This window comes from Mus caroli, unplaced genomic scaffold, assembly GCF_978045245.1.
Source record: "Mus caroli unplaced genomic scaffold, Mus_caroli_1 scaffold_14, whole genome shotgun sequence".
Taxonomy (NCBI): Eukaryota; Metazoa; Chordata; class Mammalia; order Rodentia; family Muridae; genus Mus; species Mus caroli.
In genome coordinates, this window is record NW_028227269.1 from 32,970,422 (window position 1) to 32,988,216 (window position 17,795).

General features: G+C 43.0%; 1 protein-coding gene and 1 non-coding gene across 13 annotated transcripts in view; one reads left to right on the forward strand and one right to left on the reverse strand.

Annotated features, from left to right (window-relative positions):
• Hdac9 (histone deacetylase 9) overlaps positions 1 to 17,495 on the reverse strand; it is a 623,166-nt gene extending 605,671 nt beyond the window's left edge. For all 12 annotated transcript variants that reach the window (XM_085830292.1, XM_085830303.1, XM_085830298.1 and 9 more), the window contains exon 1: positions 17,482 to 17,495. The gene's annotated coding sequence lies outside the window, so the exon portion shown is untranslated. The remainder of the gene's footprint in view (positions 1 to 17,481) is intronic.
• On the forward strand, positions 6,231 to 6,362 carry LOC115032857 (small nucleolar RNA SNORA17). The gene has a single exon (XR_003838516.1). It is a non-coding gene; the product is annotated as a small nucleolar RNA SNORA17 (small nucleolar RNA).
• Positions 17,496 to 17,795: the final 300 nt, after the last annotated feature.

Here is a 17,795-nt window from a genome sequence, read left to right on the forward strand (position 1 = left end):
CAACTGGACAATGTGTGAAGAGCGAGAAATTTCTGGAACACTTAGTCATAAATAAGATATCTTCATTAAAGCCCTCCCCTCAGAGCTCAGGGAACTAATGCTGAAGAGAGAGAGAAATATAGCAAGAACTAGAGGGGGCCATCATGGAAAGAGTGCTTCAGAAACTCCAACCCAACAGGGTTAATGTGCATGTGATCGCACAGAGACTGTGGCAGCATGCACAGGGCTGGCACAAGTTCAAACCAGATGGGGCCCCAGTGGGGAGGGATGTTGGGGGGGGGGGGCTAGATATTCCAAGGCTATCTCCAATGACATCTGCCTGCAAAGAAAAAAAAAAACACTTTTCTCTAATGAAGTTTCACTGGGTGTGTTAACCACACTTAAGTGTTTGACCAGGGCCCAGCAGAAGATTGCCAACACAAAATTGTCTCAGTTATATTGTTGTAGACAGTCTGTCTCATATTCTGTTGCTTGGGCTTTTTTTCCTATTGGTCTTTTGCTTGCAATATGTTTATGATTTCTAATTTTGTGTTTGTGTGTGTGTGTGTGTGTGTGTGTGTGTGTTTGCGCACGCAAGAATGCAAGTGTTTGGTTTTCTTTGTGCTTTGTTCTTAATTCTGGTTTGCTAGGGGTTATTTTTGCAGAAGAGAATGAGAAACAACCTTATGGAGGTCTGGGCGTGGGAAAGTAAGGAGAGTCTCAGAGAGGGGAACCGTGATCAGAATATATTTTATGAAACACAGTAGGTTTTTTTTTCAGCAAAATCAGAATTATTTTTGTTTTCTGTTTTCTTGCCTTTTTATTGTTTGTTTGGAATTTTGGTAGGGGTTGATGTGGGGTCTTTTGAGATAAGGGTCTGTGATATATACCAGGCTGGCTCTGAACTCATGTGCCTCCCACCTCAGTCTCCTCAGAAGTCAGGATTGCAAATACCTACCAACATTATCTAGTTATTAAGAATAATTTTGAATGGGAAGGGCTATGATAAAACTATCAAGCATGATATATGAAACCTTCATTTATGCTTATAATCCAAAATATTCATTAAAGTAAACTTGGAAATGGTTAAAATAAAAAATAGCAAAATAAACTACATTAAATTGAACATTATATTTGTGCAAGAGAGACTGGATCTGCCTTCCTGTTTGAGAAAAAATTAAGTTGTGCACAAATTACATAAGACATTGAATACTAGGAAATAATCCTTTAAAAATACAAATATATTCAATAAACCTTAAGAAGGGAAATTGAATATAGAAGAGCCATGATTTTGCCATCTTATGGGTCCTAAACAATGAAGGGAAAAAAATCTAGACTTAGCCTTCTCCTGTCATGAAAGACAGGGTCTGAGAACCTAGGGAAACCAGGGAATCTAAGAATCAACAAAAAGTGTAATAGACATAAGAAAGCTGCATAGAGAACTGTGGAGAATTTCAGATAATCCTCACTAGATATTCAACACAAAGGTGACCAGGAAACATCCCCCACCCCCAACGGCAGGAAAAGAACCAGAGTAAAAAATACAGGGCATGCTATACGCCAGGGAGCTGTGCCTCTATCTACCAGACACACAGCCACAGCGAGAAAAAATATCTCATAATTCATGCAGTGTTGAGGACAATGCTTAGAGATGAATCTCAAAAACAAGACCAGAAAGGAGCAGACTTTTTTCTAATCACTAATTGCATCCCCCAAAAAAGAAGTGCTGAAGACAATCTACAGGGGCATAAAAATACTAACAAAGCAAATGCCATAATGCCTGCTCTCCGTGAAACATTACTAGACAAGGCTACTGCTTCAGGTCAGCAAGAGCACAGTGCTTCTCTCAGATGCATGAGTCCTGGGTTCAAGCCCCTCCACTGCAGGATGAAGAGGGAGAGATAAGAGTTATATGAAGACAAAGACGGAGAAGGAGGAGGAAGAGGAGGAGGAGGAGGAGGAGGAGGAGGAGGAGGAGGAGGAGGAGGAAGAAGAAGAAGAAGAAGAAGAAGAAGAAGAAGAAGAAGAAGAAGAAGAAGAAGAAGAAGAAGAAGAAGAAGAAGAAGTCATCAAACAAACAACGTAGACCAAGAATTTAAGAAGACATTAGAACTTGCACTCACGGTCATCAAAGCAGTTATTATTATAAATCCATTAAGTAAGGTCATATGGTTAAACAGAGTTGTGAAGATTTTTAAAGTGTTCAAATAAAACTTTAACAAATGAAAATTTACAGTACTGACGAAAAGCAAACTCCATATGAATACTGGGAGCAAACCTGAAGGCACAGGTATAGAAACTATCCAAAATAAAGCAGAGGAAATGGGAAGAAAGATAAACACAGTCCCCAAGCTTCATGGAGCTCTAGTCCATGATGGAGATTCAGCAAATAAACCATCAGGAAGAAGGAATGACATAAGATTTGTTTTTCCCCAAATTTTACAGCAATTACAAACCCACACATCTAAGTGCAATCAACAAACATAAAGGAAAATGAAGAGCAGCTATGGCATGGCAAGTAATTCACTCAAAGCCAGTCATAAAGAAAAAACCTATAGGACACTGAAATATATTCACTTACTCCATATGTATTACATTTATCATATGTACATACATATTGCATGCAGACATACATACATATATATACATGCATATGGTATATAAGTATACAGATAGACATGCATATGAACAAAGATAACTTCCGATAAAATACTATGCAAGTGAGAAAATAGTGAAGTAGCTTTTTTAAAGGGCTATTAGAGATTCTATAGCAAACAAAAACAATGCAAAAAGAAGAAAATAAAGATGTTTCTAGACATACAAACACTGAAAGCCTTCATCACCATCAGATTTGTGCTACAAAACACGTTTATAAATCAGACTTTGAGGCCTGGGAAGATGACAGCATGAGGGACTTAGGATAAGCACACAGTGAAGAACACTGCAAATGGTAAGTACATGGGGAAGCGCAGAAGGTAATTTTACCATGGAAATGTCTTTAAAATAGTATGTATGTGCTCTTTAAAGTAAGAAGATAGGTTTTTAAATATTTACAGTTGAATCAGTTGTGTATGTATGAGGTGCTTGTGTGGAGTGCACGCTCATGTATGCACTAGCACATGCCTGTAGAGGTCAGAGGTTGACATGGGGTTTCTTCCCTCACTCACTTTACATCCAGATTGCTCCCTCCCTCCCCCCAGCATTGCCCCTCCCCCATCTCACCCTCCCCTTCTCCTCCAGCCCACCCCAGCATATCAAGGTACATCTGCTCCCACCAGACAAGGCAGCTTATTTAGGGGAACTAGATCCACGGGCAGGCAGGGGTAAGCACCCACTCCAGTTGTTGGGGAACCCACATAAAGACCAAGCTGCACATCTGCTACATATACTGGGGGAGGGGTTGGTAGCTCTTCCCCCATATATTGAGCAAGGTCTCACGTTTGAACCCAGAGCTTTCCTATTATGATGGACTAGCTAACCTGCTTGCTCTGCCTTATCAGTGCTGAGATTACAGAGGCTGCCATGTCTGTGTGGGATTTACATGATGCTGGGGGTTTGAACTGTGTTCTTCATCCTTGCCAAACGAGTGTTTTACTCTCTGAGGCCATCTCCCTGGCCCCGGAATATAAACCAACTTCCATGGCCTTTCAGTCACTACTTCAAAATCACAAACTCACATCAGAATATTTTAGATCTGACAGTCTATAAACATTAAGACTATGGCCATATTATTTCAAAATGCTATCATAATTGACTTTATTCTTTTGAGAATATAATAGAAGTTTGGTTTATTGCATTTGTTTCCATAGACAAGAAGCAGTAGCATCAAAGGACTATTATAGTTAGCAGGCAAGTCAGCACAGAAGTACAGGATGTGGCTTCCGCTGAACTTAGTAAATAGCAAACACTACTGTTCTGTATAATACTAAACTCAAACATTTGTATTCGTGTGGGTAAATGTTAAAAATTAGGTCAGACAAGTAGATAAGAGATTTTTAAATATATTTATAGCAAACCCTTCCCTTCCCAACCACTGCAAATGAGCACAGGCCCAAATGCACAGCATCAGGGCTTTCTAGGGGAATTGTTTATCAGGGAGGTTTGGGGAAATGGTAACAAAGGTAGACTAGATTTTCCATCTTCTGAGGCTGGTGAAAGAAATAACAGCATCAAAACTTGGCTGTGGGTGCAGGAGTCTAAAATTCTATAGACAGGTTTTCTCTGGGTACATAAAATCTATTCGGAGGTACATCCACAAGTTCTCTCAATGAGCAGTCGTGCTGAAATGGAAAGGAAAATACAGAGGAAGTGCATCTTTTGGGGATGAGGGCAAGGCGGATTTCAAGATGAAAATCCAGTACACACAAGACTGACTTGGGAGCAGGAGTGATTCATCACAAAGCATAATGCAGAGTCTTTTGTGTAGATCATTGTGAATAGAAATGCTGAGGGCCCATAAAGCCCGAGGGTGGCTAAGTTGGGCTGAGCAAAAGATAAGTCTCTGCGGAAATCTGTGCATTCACACATTTCCATGAAAGTCGAGTATGAAAATGCCAACAGGAAATCAAAAGTAATAGAAATTTCTAATATGTTGCTACATGCCATCAGAGTTTGCTTTAGTTAATCTGCAGAGTTAGCCTCTAAAATAGTCTCAGTGTGTGTGTGGGATTAGATGAGACAGAATAACTGCATGTCCAATACTAAGGCTAATGTATGCATGAAGGATGATAACCTTAGTCTTGTTCTCACAGACCCACGAGTTTTGTGAAAGACTCTGGTCATTTGAAAGAAGAAACCCCTTCCCTTCTCGACAAGACAGCCTATGGTATTGATTTCATGTCTTTTGGGGAACATCTGTGAAGCTTAAGATGATGGAATTACTTATGTAACAAATGGATTCTGATACATTTAAATTCACTTAATGCTCCCCACTTTTCCCTAAACAGAGAAAGGTCAAAGGGCACAATGGGCAAAGAAATCAATACTAAAGAGGGACTATCCAAAGATGGCATTTCTAAATAACTAATTGTAAATCTGTTCAGAATACCAGCAAACACTGTAGGTAATCTTAACTATCAGCTACCACAGCATAAACAATGATGTTGGAGGTAAGGACGGTGGTGGAGGTAGTGGTATTAATGAAAGTAATGTAGATAATCCAAGTTTAAATGGCTTATTAGGAAAGATAATGATTAAAATATAGAGACTAGCAAATATAAGAGAACCCAGCTCACTAGGGGGAGGGGTCAGAGAGGGAGAGAGAGGGAGGGAGGGAGAGAGGGGGGAAGAGGAGGGGGAGAGGAAAAGAGAAAGGGAGAGGCAGAGAGAAAGAGGAGAGGGAAAGAGGGAAGGAGAGATGGAGGGAGAGGAAGGCAGAGAGACAGACAGAGGAGATGAGGAGAGGAGAGGGGAGAAATAGAGGGAGAGACAGAGAAGGAGAGAGTGAGAGAGAGGGAGGGACAGAAAGGGAGAGAGGAGGGAGAGAGGGAGAGAGGAAGAGAGAGAGAGGGAGAGAGAGAGACAGAGAGACGGAGGGAGAGGGGGAGAGAGAAAGGGAGAGAAGTGCTGAGAGAGGGAGAAATAGACAGGCAAACAGACAGACAAACAGACAGAGAGGGACAGAGAGAGGCAGACAGGCAGACAGAGAAGGAGGTGATAAAGCCTGGTTTGGGTAAAATGGTGAGTAAGGCTGGACCTCCAGATTAATAAGGACATGATGGAAATCACAGGGTCCTGATGGAAAAGGTGACATGCAATATTGCTGGTCATTTGAGGAAAGAATGAAAGCAACCTGAAGAAATATGTTGCAGTTTTTGAACTAATATGGCAGAATCCATTCATCTAGTAATGACGTAATCAAACAACAATAGCCTACCACTGCCAAAAATGAGTCATAGTATTGAATAAATGAACAAATGATTCTGAGACAAGACATTATCCTTGGGCATGATTGTCCACCAACCACATGAGACTGATAGTTAAATCAAATGAAGTAGACTCAAGTCTTTGTCCCCCACTGGGTATAGTGCTGCTTCTCAGACACACGTGGCAACTAGCTGTGGTATTAGGAAACATGGGCATAGATCTCGATAGGTAGAGAGTCCTACAGAAAAGCTGTGATGCCCATCCCTGTGAGCAGGAGCAGGCCAGGGGTGAAGAGATCTAAATAGCATGCACTAAGCCAGTTAGAACACTTACTAACAACATTTCATGTGTGAGTCCGTATATTAACCGTTAAGGTTACACTGGGCCCCACCCCTGGAGGCCCTGCAGATGTGGCTGCTGTGTCACATGTGTGTCAGTAGGAGGCAGAGAGGAGAGAAGCCATGTCTCTGCTCAGAGTTCTGATCTATGAACATCTGAATGATTAGTAGCCCAACATTCCCTGAGAAACGAGAGCCTGAGATGATCACTCGTCCATTGCCAGGGTTATTCAAGACAGAGAGTTCGCCTAGGGACCACTAATGTGGTGCCACAAAGGCCCAGACATGCTTCCAGCCAGAGACTAGAAGAACTAGAAGACTAGAAGTGAGTCTGAAACAAACAACCCTTGCATAGGGTGACTCAGTTAGTCTTGGTGAGGAGCAATCAGGAATGACCATCAGACTGGTGCTATGGGCCCTGGACAGGGAGCTAGCCCACCAGTCCTGTGCCATGTGGATCTGGAGGGCAGATCATGTCTCAGATGACCCCTGCCTGGTGTCCTAGTGCACAAGAGAGACATAGCCCTACTGAGACCACTTCTGAGATGACCCCAGACACTTAGAGACCCCACGTGCCACAAAAAGAGCAAGTAAGTACTGGAAAAACGGAGAAATAGAAAGATGTGGGCACAATGAACAGAGGCAGAACTGGAGACTTGAGGGTAGTGAGAAACAGTCTGATATGAGTAGACAGTAATGTCACCTGGGACCATGGTGAGATCCTACCCTGTGCTGCCACTGGGGCCACTTCTGGGTCCATGGCCCTGAAGCAGCAGGGGTCTGTTACTATCAAAGGCCAAGTGGTCTGGGCTGCCTTCCAGGACATGTTGATGACTGAGGGCTGTACAAAACTGGCCCCACTCCTCACCTGGGCATCATGGGAGAGCGGACCCCAGGGACCTGAGAGCAGGAAAGCTGACTCCATCTCTAGCCAGCTAAGGTACTCAGGAAAACAGGCCCTACACATCTCAGGAGTTGCAAGTGAACCAACCCCAAGGATATGAGCATGGGAGGGCTGGCCCTACCATTCATCTCCCGTGCAGTGGCATGAACAGAGTGATTTCCTCCTTACCTCTTACCCTTCACCACCTGGGGCATACAGGAGAGCTGCACCTGCCCCTAACTACCTAAAGCACCCAGAAAAGTGGGCCCTGTACCTTGCCTGGGCAGCACAATAAAGCTGACACTGGTTGCAGAGGCCCCAATTGAGCCATACAGAGGGTGGGAGTGAAAGAGAGCTGGCCTCATCTCTTGTCTGCTGGGTGGTGGCTCAGGTGAGAAAGAGATGCCTTCCTCCCCTATGTAATCCCCCAGGAAAGCAGGCCTCCAAGGACAGAAGAGCAGGAGAGCTGGCCCAAACCCTCACCAGCTGCAACCGTTGAGAGAGTGGTCCTGCTTCTCCCCTGTGCAGCACGGTAGAGCTGGCCCTGTTGCATGGAGGAGGGGGGCTGCTGATGAGCCAGCCCCAAAGACTTGAGAGCAGGTGATCCATTGGTCTGACTGGCTCAGATATCTCACAGGCTCAGAGCCAGGTCTTTTAATTGATCCACTACAAACTCCGTCTATGAACTACTGGAATACATGAAGGGGTCAGTCTTACAGATCCAAACCTATATGATCTCCATGACACAGAGCAACAACAGGATATCTGAGAGGAGTCTCAATGAGGTTCCACAATTGATAGTGTAGCAGAAGCCAGAGGCCTTGTACCAGACCAATGAGTCATTGAAATGAACATTTGTAAGCAAAGAAGTATGGACAAAAGGGTGTACTGTGACACATTACAGCTTCCACAGTGAGACTTTTTTCTCTGTTTTGGGAGGGGGATGTGTAAGGGTGGGTAAAAGGGGAGGGCAAGGAGAAGATGAGTGATATTGGGGTACATGATGTAAAATTTACAAAGAACCAACCACAAGTTACATACACTCACACACACACACACACACACACAGAAGCAGTGGTGACAGAGGCCTTTAATCCCAGCACTTGGGAGGCTGAGGAGTGGATCTCTATAATTCAAGCCTGGTCTATAGAGCAAGCTCTAGGACAGCCAGGGCTACAAGAGAAAGCCTGTTTCAAAAAAGAAAATCAAATCAACTCCTGCCCTCATAGACTCACAATGCAATAAGAAATAAAAAGATATAAACAGCTGGTAGATCAAACAGTATTACTGAGGCATCAGCTGTGAGGCATATACTCCATGCTGTGAAAAGCAATATGACGGGCACACTCTCTGGCCTACAGAGTTTCTATCTAGCTGATGCCCGCAAGAGAAGGAACACGATGTAAAATGTGTTAATTAGTGAATTAAGCACAAATCCGTGAGTCAACTATGGAATTCTCTCTCCCTTATGGGTTTTTATTGAGATGATAATCTACAGAGATACCGTATTTCTGATACTGATTTCTGAATACGTGTTTAAAAGGAATTAGTGCTATGGAGCAGACATTCCACTTTTCCTATTTGTGCTTCAGGCATAGCAGACAAAGGCTGGGGTGGCTCATACCTGTAATGTAAGCACAGAGGGGAATGGCTACGAGTTCAAGCTCATCACCGGTCACTTAGTGAGTCCAGGGCCACCCAGGACAAGGCACTGCATCAAGCAAAACACAACACAAATGCCTGAACAGTGGAAAGATGAAGATGAAGTCCTCACCAAAGAGCAGGCATGAACGTCAGCATCCAGCATCCTTGTCACATGTCACATCTCCACGTTTGCTCTCCGGCCATTTCTGAATAAAGCTTGCTCATTGACACAGAAGAAGTCAGAATCTCCACAGGGAGAATCATATTTTTTTTTCAAAAAACAAAAAACAAAATCTACACCCTTTTCAGTGGATTGCTTAGTGATGGAATTTCAGTCTCAGATGCATATGGAGTCTGATGACCCTGCACCAGGGCCTTGAAGTTAATATTGCTTATTTTTCTAAAAAAAAAAAAAAAAAAAAAAAAAAGCCTACTGCTCCAGGGATATTTACTGCACTTACCCTGATAGGAAATGAGGAGCAGAATTTGAGGCTCCATCCTGCACCCTGAAACCCAACACTGGCAAGGTTGCTTCAACTGCTGCATGACTCGATCCAATTTCCTCTCACTTCATCCCTTCTGTTGCTCACATGTAGTGTTTGTTCACTGGGTTTGGGTTTGACTAACTCCTAAAATCTATAAGCAGAAAGCATTTATATTTTATGTCACCGCCTACTTAACAAAATGTGCAGATCAGCAGTCTAGGCAAAACCAGCTCACTCTTCTTGTGGCTTTTGTCGGGACTGCAAGTGCTACCTCGTCCTTCCCATCAAGGTATAGTCAGGAAGGGGTCATAGCTCTGGAGTGAGGCTACAGGATGGGTGTAAATTGCCCAGTACCTTAAATGCATCGCTACATTTCAAAAGTGTGAAAATGCTGCCTTCTGTAAAAGAAGAAGAAGGAGAAGGAGAAGGAGAAGGAGAAGGAGAAGGAGAAGGAGAAGGAGAAGGAGAAGGAGAAGGAGAAGGAGAAGGAGAAGGAGAAGGAGAAGGAGAAGGAGAAGGAGAAGGAGAAGGAGAAGAAGAAGAAGAAGAAGAAGAAGAAGAAGAAGAAGAAGAAGAAGAAGAAGAAGAAGAAGAAGAAGAAGAAGAAGAAGAAGAAGAGAGTTTCTTCATGCAGTAGCTTCTACTATGGGCTTTACACATTAATACACTTCAATTCCTAAGCCTCCAAGAACCTCAGCTGTTATCTCAGAGTACTGCTAGGGATCTCTGCAGAGAAGATTGAGATGAGGAGAGCCTGCAGTGATCAGAGAATTTGTCACAGGGGCAGGGGAGATGGGATATGCATCGAACCCCTAAGAAAAGCAAACAGGAGCTCAGCTTCCTAAGGGGCACAGTGTCCCAACAGAGCAGCAGAGGAGTAAAAGTCCAATATAGCTACAAAACAAGGACTTGATCTCTCTAGTCAGAATATGCATTGTGAATGGAAACAGGAAAAAAAAATGTCCTCTCATTGCAAAGGGCAGAGGCTCAGCTCTGATGGTGTGTTGCTTGCATAACATAATCCCAGGAAACTGAGTGGTAGAACTGGCCTTGGAAATGCCCAGCTCAGGAAACAAAACAGTTGGGTTTTTACAAGTTGGTAACTCCCTCAGTCTGTCTGTTCCCAACTATCAAAAACTCAAGCCCCTTGCTAAAAGCAATAGTCTAACCTACAAAGACATTAGGTCTGGTCTGTGAATGAAACAGTGTCATGCAGGGATCATCAGTCTTTTACAGCTGTATCCCTAAATGAAAAACTAAAACTTACAAACAGAAACAAGTTTATTTCAGGGCTTTCTGAGTCCTGTTTGGATTAGGATATTTCTGTCCTCGTCAGTTGAGCTGAGGGTAGCTCACCATTCCTCTTTGTAAACTGCAGTGCTTGAGAAGGGTAGGCACCTGGACCTGGGTGAGACAGTCGCCATGTTCCAACAACCTGTCTTCCATCCACAGAACGGCCTAACACAGTCCAACTTGGGATATTCAGTTTTAAATGTTTGCAAATTGACTAAAGTATCCAGGAAAATCTTAAAGGCTTCTCATATGTATCAGGATATATACTACAACTCTGTAAAATTAATAAAAATTAGAAGTGGTTTCCAGGGTCCCACACCAAGCTTGTATCTCCCAGGAAAGCAGGAAGGGGATCTGGGCCAATGATTCTGATCAAGGGGACAAGAGCCATTTAAAGAAGAGATTTAAGTACATAAAATAGAAGAAAGGGGCAGAGTGTCTATGAATAGAATTCGAGGCACCACAGAGTAGAAAGGACTGCCGAGTAATAGAAGAACAAAGGAAGAGCATCTCAATAGACTTTTCAGTAGATCAAAACAGTGGCATCTGAAAAAGCCATAGAAAGAACCCCATGGCCAAAGAGGCGGTGAGAATTCATAATGTCCCCCGATTTAACTTAATAGTAGAAATCTACATACAGGAGGGGGGAAAATGGACTCAGAGCTTTTGATTTTAACCAAAATGGAAAGTTCAAATAAAAATTGAACAGCCTCCACCTATTCTTACTTTTAGATCTAAGCGAGACCTATAATCTTTGCTGCCTGCTGGGAAAATCAAACAAAGCATGATGCAGCGTCCGCTCTCACTCGGATCTTTAACCAGCATCTTCCAGTGTGCACTTCTCTCAAGGTGAATGACGGACCCCAAGAGCAGTGACAGCAGAGGCACACTTCAATGTGTGCACGAACAGCTTCCCCCGGAGACTTCACTTACTGCTGTGAGTAGAGAATGTGAGCTCAGACGACAGGCTCTGAAATCAGACCTGCATTCAATTTCTGATGCCACCCATAGTTGAATGACCCCGGGCAAGGTAGTTAACCTTTCAAACTCTCCCTTTACCTGGAGGTGGGAAAGAAAGCAGCAGAAGAAAATGTGGACCAGGCTGCCAGAGTATAGGTCTGGATTTGATAAAATTGCCCCAGAAAAATGAATAGGCTGTGTTCCATAGGCCTGAAACGCCTATAAAGCAATAGCACCCCATTGTCTTTGGGTCACAGACAGTATGGTGATTCCAAGTAGCTCTGCGGTCTGTTTTCTCTAGAAAAAAAAATTAGAAGGCAATGCTATGAGCTCCAAATCACAGTGCTGAATCCTTGAAATTATTAGTGGACCCAATCGGGAAAGGCCTTCTGCATGTGAAATAACATTTAAAGTGAATAAAGTCGGAGCCTAGGCTAGTGCGTGATAGTGATTCATCTGAAAGACTTCCATTCGGCTCTCACCACCATCATTCCACTGTGTGGTTCTACCATGATCACCATTAAAAACCCCAGAAGAGCTCTTCTTCAAGGGACTCGCACAACTCCAGTCAGGTGGCCTAAGCCAGTCAAATTTAAACTGTTTGTTCTCTGGGATGATCTTCTTCTTCTTCTTCTTCTTCTTCTTCTTCTTCTTCTTCTTCTTCTTCTTCTTCTTCTTCTTCTTCTTCTTCTTCTTCTTCTTCTCCTCCTCCTCCTCCTCCTCCTCCTCCTCCTCCTTCCCCTTCCTCTTCCTCTCTTCCTCCTTCTTCTTCCTTCTTCCTCTTTCTCTTCCTCCTCCTTCCTCCTCCTTCTTTCTTCTTCTTCTTCTTCTTCTTCTTCTTCTTCTTCTTCTTCTTCTTCTTCTTCTTCTTCTCTTCCTCCTCCTCCTCCTTCTCATTCTTCTTCTTTCCCTCATCAGTGAATGTATGTCATTATCTCTTGTCATGATAACTGAACCTCATTCTTATGAATACACAGAGAACATAACTTCCCTTACAAAAGCTGGGTATGGGTGGCCACAGCAAAAACATCTCACAGGATCAGTTCCAAGATGGTATTTCAAGTTTTGCTCCTGAGGGGGTGGCTTCTGGGGCCAGTCCACTTATTGTACTAGAGATTTTATGAGCCAGACAATGTAGTAGCCACATCTTAGGTGACCTCCAATGAGTCATGCCTTTGTTTAATGGCCTCCTTTAAATATAAGTGGAACTAACAGAATGTTACAAAGGTGATGATGTCACTCTGCTGACTGCATTATATGTATTATATTAGTATAGTGTATGGGGGGGAGAGGGAGGGAGAGAGAGAGAGAGAGAGAGAGAGAGAGAGAGAGAGAGAGAGAGAGTTCTGTAGTCAATACCAGGCTGTTCTTCCAGAGGACCCAAGTTCAATATCTAGTCAGAATCCATATGGAAGCTGACAACTGACTGTAACTCCAGTTCCAGGAGATCTAAAACCTTCACACATACATGCAAGCAAAAACAACAACAACAAAAAATACAATGAGAGAGAGAGAGAGGAGAGAGAGAGAGAGAGAGAGAGAGAGAGAGGCATATATCATCATTATATCATACCATACCATATTTACCATGAGGAAAGAAGCTGCCATGTTTTAAGGGTGCCTGTAGGGGGGTTCCCTGACAAAGAATGACCAGCAGTTTACAAGAGCTAAGATAGCCTGGGGCTGACAGCCAAAAAGAAAATGGCAACCTTCCGTCCTCCACAGGAAGATAATAATGCTAACAGCATAAGGAGAACCGGAGGCTTATCATTCTCCATTTGAGCCCCTGATGAAACTGCAGCCCTGACCAAGTCCTGAACAGAGAGAGAGAGACCTGATTACAGGGTCTAGCTGAACTGTGTGGAATTCGGGTTGGTTTATGCCCTATCCAAAGCTTACCTGTCTTGAAAATGCCACTTATCACTGCTCTCTAGGCGTTGTTATACTCACCTCCTTGCTATAACCGTGTCTGTACAAACTGGAAGAATGTCCCGCATCAGCAGGATCAGCAGCAGCAGCTTTGGAACACCCTGCTCTTCTCTGCCTGCCACATCACACAACAGGTAATGAAAGGCATTGTCTCTTTAAGGCCGCAAACCAAATCCATTTCAGTTAACAATACGTCATCAAATTTTGCCCTGTGCTTCATATTGGAAATCATTTAGATGGGCATCTATGAAGTATGCAATTAGGAGAAGCCATAGTGAAAATGTATTAACTTAATAGAAAGTGTCTGGTACTGTCTTCTTAGTTTTTGATTAAAAAAAACTAGAATTGTTTTCAACAGTTATGTGTACGCTTACATAAGACTTCGTTTTCTATGAAACTGCAATGCTTTCTTCTGTATCCTGGATAATACATTTCATTTCTGAGTCTAACAGCACAATAGCACAAGTCTATCACCTTGGCTGCTGTAAATCATGTGCGCAATTATGTTGAAATTTCTGCTGAGATTTGATAGAGGGAACACAGAATGAGGTAAAGATGAACAAGTTGCTGTGTGTTTTCATCTATTTATTAAGATTCAAAGTCTAAACAGAATAAAAATGGTGAGATTTTTTTTTCCCGTTAAACCTCTTGTTCACAACCATCAGACTATGAGTTATACTGAAGCATCAGACCTACAGACAGAAAGAAGGAGAGAGGGAGGGAGGGAAGGAAGGAAGGAGGGAAAGAGGAAAGGACAGAGAGAGAAAGCACAGGCCCTTGATACATATTGCATGATCCCTAACCAACATCTGGCTCTGGAGTAGATAGATGTTCCATTACTGACTTCTGGAATATTCTTTCTTCTTAAAAATCACACCAAGAGGTTCCTCACTGCTGATCCTCCAATTGGCAAGTGAGCTGATAAACCCAAGAGTGTTTTGACCAAGAGAGGAACATTATGAGGTTGAGAAAGAAGGCCAATGAAGTCAGGGCAAGGTGTGGGCTATGGCGTGCCTACAAGAACACACACCACTAAGAGAAACTCTGATGACTTAGCTGTGTTCAAATGAGGGGCTAGAGTCAGAGCTCTCCAACAGCAAGACCCTATCCATAGCAGCAGAAACAAATGACTCAAAATCTGTTCTACACACCTGTAGAGACGCGGCTGGAAAATCTAGTGACAACATCAATGAGACTGCCATAGTAGCTTGCTCTTGTAATTAAGAAGTGATAAATACATATCATTATCCTTAATGTCACAAATTCACTAGTGAATCATCTTGGGTCTATTCATTTACCTGTCATCCTCTTTCTAAAGTCTCTGTCTCTCTGTCTCTGTCTCTCTCTGTCTCTGTCTCTCTCTGTCTCTCTCTCTCTGTGTCTCTCTCTGTCTGTCTCTCTCTGTCTCTCTCTGTCTCTCTCTCTCTCTCTCTCTCTCTCTCTCTCTCTCTCTCTCTCTCTTTCTCTTTGTGTGTGTGTGTGGAATTATCAAGAAATCTAAGAATAACAAACCCTGGAAACAATTATACATATCTGTGAATGCTTGTAATAAAATTAAGTATGTTATCCTTACTAGGAGAAAAGAACTTCAAGTAGTAAAAGTCCCCACCAACTTAAACATAAATATAAATTACATTTAAAAAAATCAGTTGAAGTAAAAATAAAAGATCCACATTTGGATGTAATCACACACACACACACACACACACACACACACACACACACAATGTCCATAGCTTCACTATTCACTAATGAGAAGGTACAGATGCCGCATACAGAAGGATTTTAACATGTCCATATGTTTCTCGAATGACTCTCCTTGTTAGCTATTTTTCCATATCTCTATTTAAGAATAACATACACATTCCCCTCTGAGAGGGCGTAAAGTATAATATGTTGTAATGTTTAAACAATTCAATAAAATCACCCTAATAAAAATGAAGATCATATAAACTTAATATACCCTTAGATTAAAAATATTAACATAATATGAATTATGGGTCTCGTTAATGTAGTTAACTTTTTATCTTGTAGTTAGCCTTATGATTTAAAGATTTAAAGATTAAGCTTTAAAATTCCTCAAAGAGAAGCTAATCTATAGCATGTGTGTGTATGTAAGTATGTGTATGCATGTGTGTACGTGTGCATGTGTGTGTGTGTGCAGTAATTATGGACAGTTAGAATAACTTCATGAAGTCTATAATAAAATAGTCACAAACAGTCATAACCTTTTAGTTTCAGAAGCCTTATCATTATTTTTACAGACTACGATGATTTAATATGACAGTCCCAGGGCATTGTGAGTTATCTGATTTTCCAATAAAGGCAGCTCAATAGGCTGCACTTCAGAGGGGCAGGAACAAGAAGACTGAAATAAAAAAGAAAATCTGCCTCCTGTGTATAAACCAGTAACTTCCTCCTGCATACCTCTGTCCACCTATGGTGCCCACGCGGCAGTGGAGATCATTCAGTTAGGAGCAAACCAGAGGTGATGACTCTCTTCCTGTAGCTAGTAACCCATCAAAGGTCAGGCCCAGGATCCCCGCTGCAGATGCACCTGTTTGCTGGGGGAAACATATCTAAAGACCGTAGCTTTTCCCCACATGTGACATGTTAACAGTGAACGCTTCTCCTCTTGAGAATTGCTCCATTCAGCCAACATAAATGAGGGAAATGGCAAACCGCACAACTAACTTACTTGTTCTTTCTGAAATGCAACATTTTTTGTAAGCATTTTCAACATGAATAGTTTCCAGAAGGCACATTAATGACTTGATGTCTGTGTAATTAAATTGGTCCAAACTGGAACAGTGGTTTAAAGGCATAAGAAAGACCATTTATTTATTCTTAGTAAACAACACATATATAAAACAACAAATTTTCAGTCACATTAATTTCCATAATAAACATCCCGAGTACCAAAGAATAGTTCAAATTGTATCTTTTTCCACACACGATTTTTAAATTGCCCTCATTTATTAACTGCAACTTCTTCTGTGCTGTTACTAATTACAGAATTAAAAAGATTTCTGGGGCATCAGAAAATAACACCTAGTCTTTTTCAAATGTCAAAAGACTTCAGGTTGGTTTTTTTTTTTTTTTCTGTAACATCGATTCACATGAACTTACTCTGTTTTCCTAGATTTCAGTAATTCCTACAAGGTTTGGAAACATGAACATGCTCCAAGGAGTCGGAGTTCCTAATCTGTACTCTATAAACTGTCTCTGTCCACCAAGAATACTCAGTTGCATAAGCGGTAACCATTGGGGGAGGTGTTTAGCTCTTCACTTCTTTTCTGGTATGAGTTAAACTTTTTAAGTCCATTGTATCTCACTTCCATAATATATATGTAGTCGTGAGATACGTATATGTATCTATGCTGCATTTCTCACAGATTTCAAAATATTACAGTTAATCTGAAAGTTCCTTAGAGGAAAACACACACCTTCCTGACAGGGAAAACAAACGTGACAGAATTCTCTGAAATGGGAGCCTAGGAAACTCACTCACAAGAGATGTCTTCAAGACCACATCACATGAACTGCAAAGCCAGGGTGCCTTGGATCTGCAGGGCGGCTCGGTCCCACTGTCTTCCAGAGACACACAGGCCTCTGACACCAGCGCCTCTCACTGCCGACAAGTGGGTGATGTCCTCAGAGCCAAGCTACCAGCTAAGCAATCAGGGATCCGGGAACGCCCCCCTCTCCTCACTGCATCCCATCCCCACTGCGGTACCCCGAATTTACCTTAATGAGCTTAAGATTCATCCACTGGGCACTTCACTGCTTCATCTCCAATCCTCCAACCTCCTGAACTTTTCTGAAAACCCAGTACTCTGCTGTACTGACTTGGAACTGAAGCGCCCCTCCAAACAGCAAAGGTACCCCACTAAGTATTTCTCCCCTCAAGCAACACGTTGGCAGTACAAACTTTTCATTCATAGCTTGGTTCCGACAGGAATAGGGTGTGTGTTTGGGTAAGGAGGGAGACAGGAGGGCGAGGTAAAAATCTGGCCAGCGACCCTCGCCTCGGCTTGCCTAGCCAAATGCCAAGGTCTTCACCAAAACCACCACCCAGCACCCAACTTCTGACAATGGTACCCACCAAGCTCCGGGCTGCAAGATGCAAAGCAAGTGGAGTGGAAGTCCCGGCAGAGATGCTGCCAACCCGGAGAGCCAGACAGGGAATGCCGCGGTGCGCCCGGAGCACGCGTGGCCCCCAATTCCCAGGGCTTTCCCGGGCAGAGCCAGCCCCGGCTGCGGTGCCACTCACCTCCGCCCGCTCCCGCCGAGGCTGCGCGCCCTCCTCCGCCCCGCGTCGGCGAGCCCCTAACTTCGCCCCCTTCTCCAAACAGCCATCTTCCGCAGCGCAGGAGGGAATGGCGAGGCAGGAGGCCGAGAGCGGAGGGAAAGTTGCCG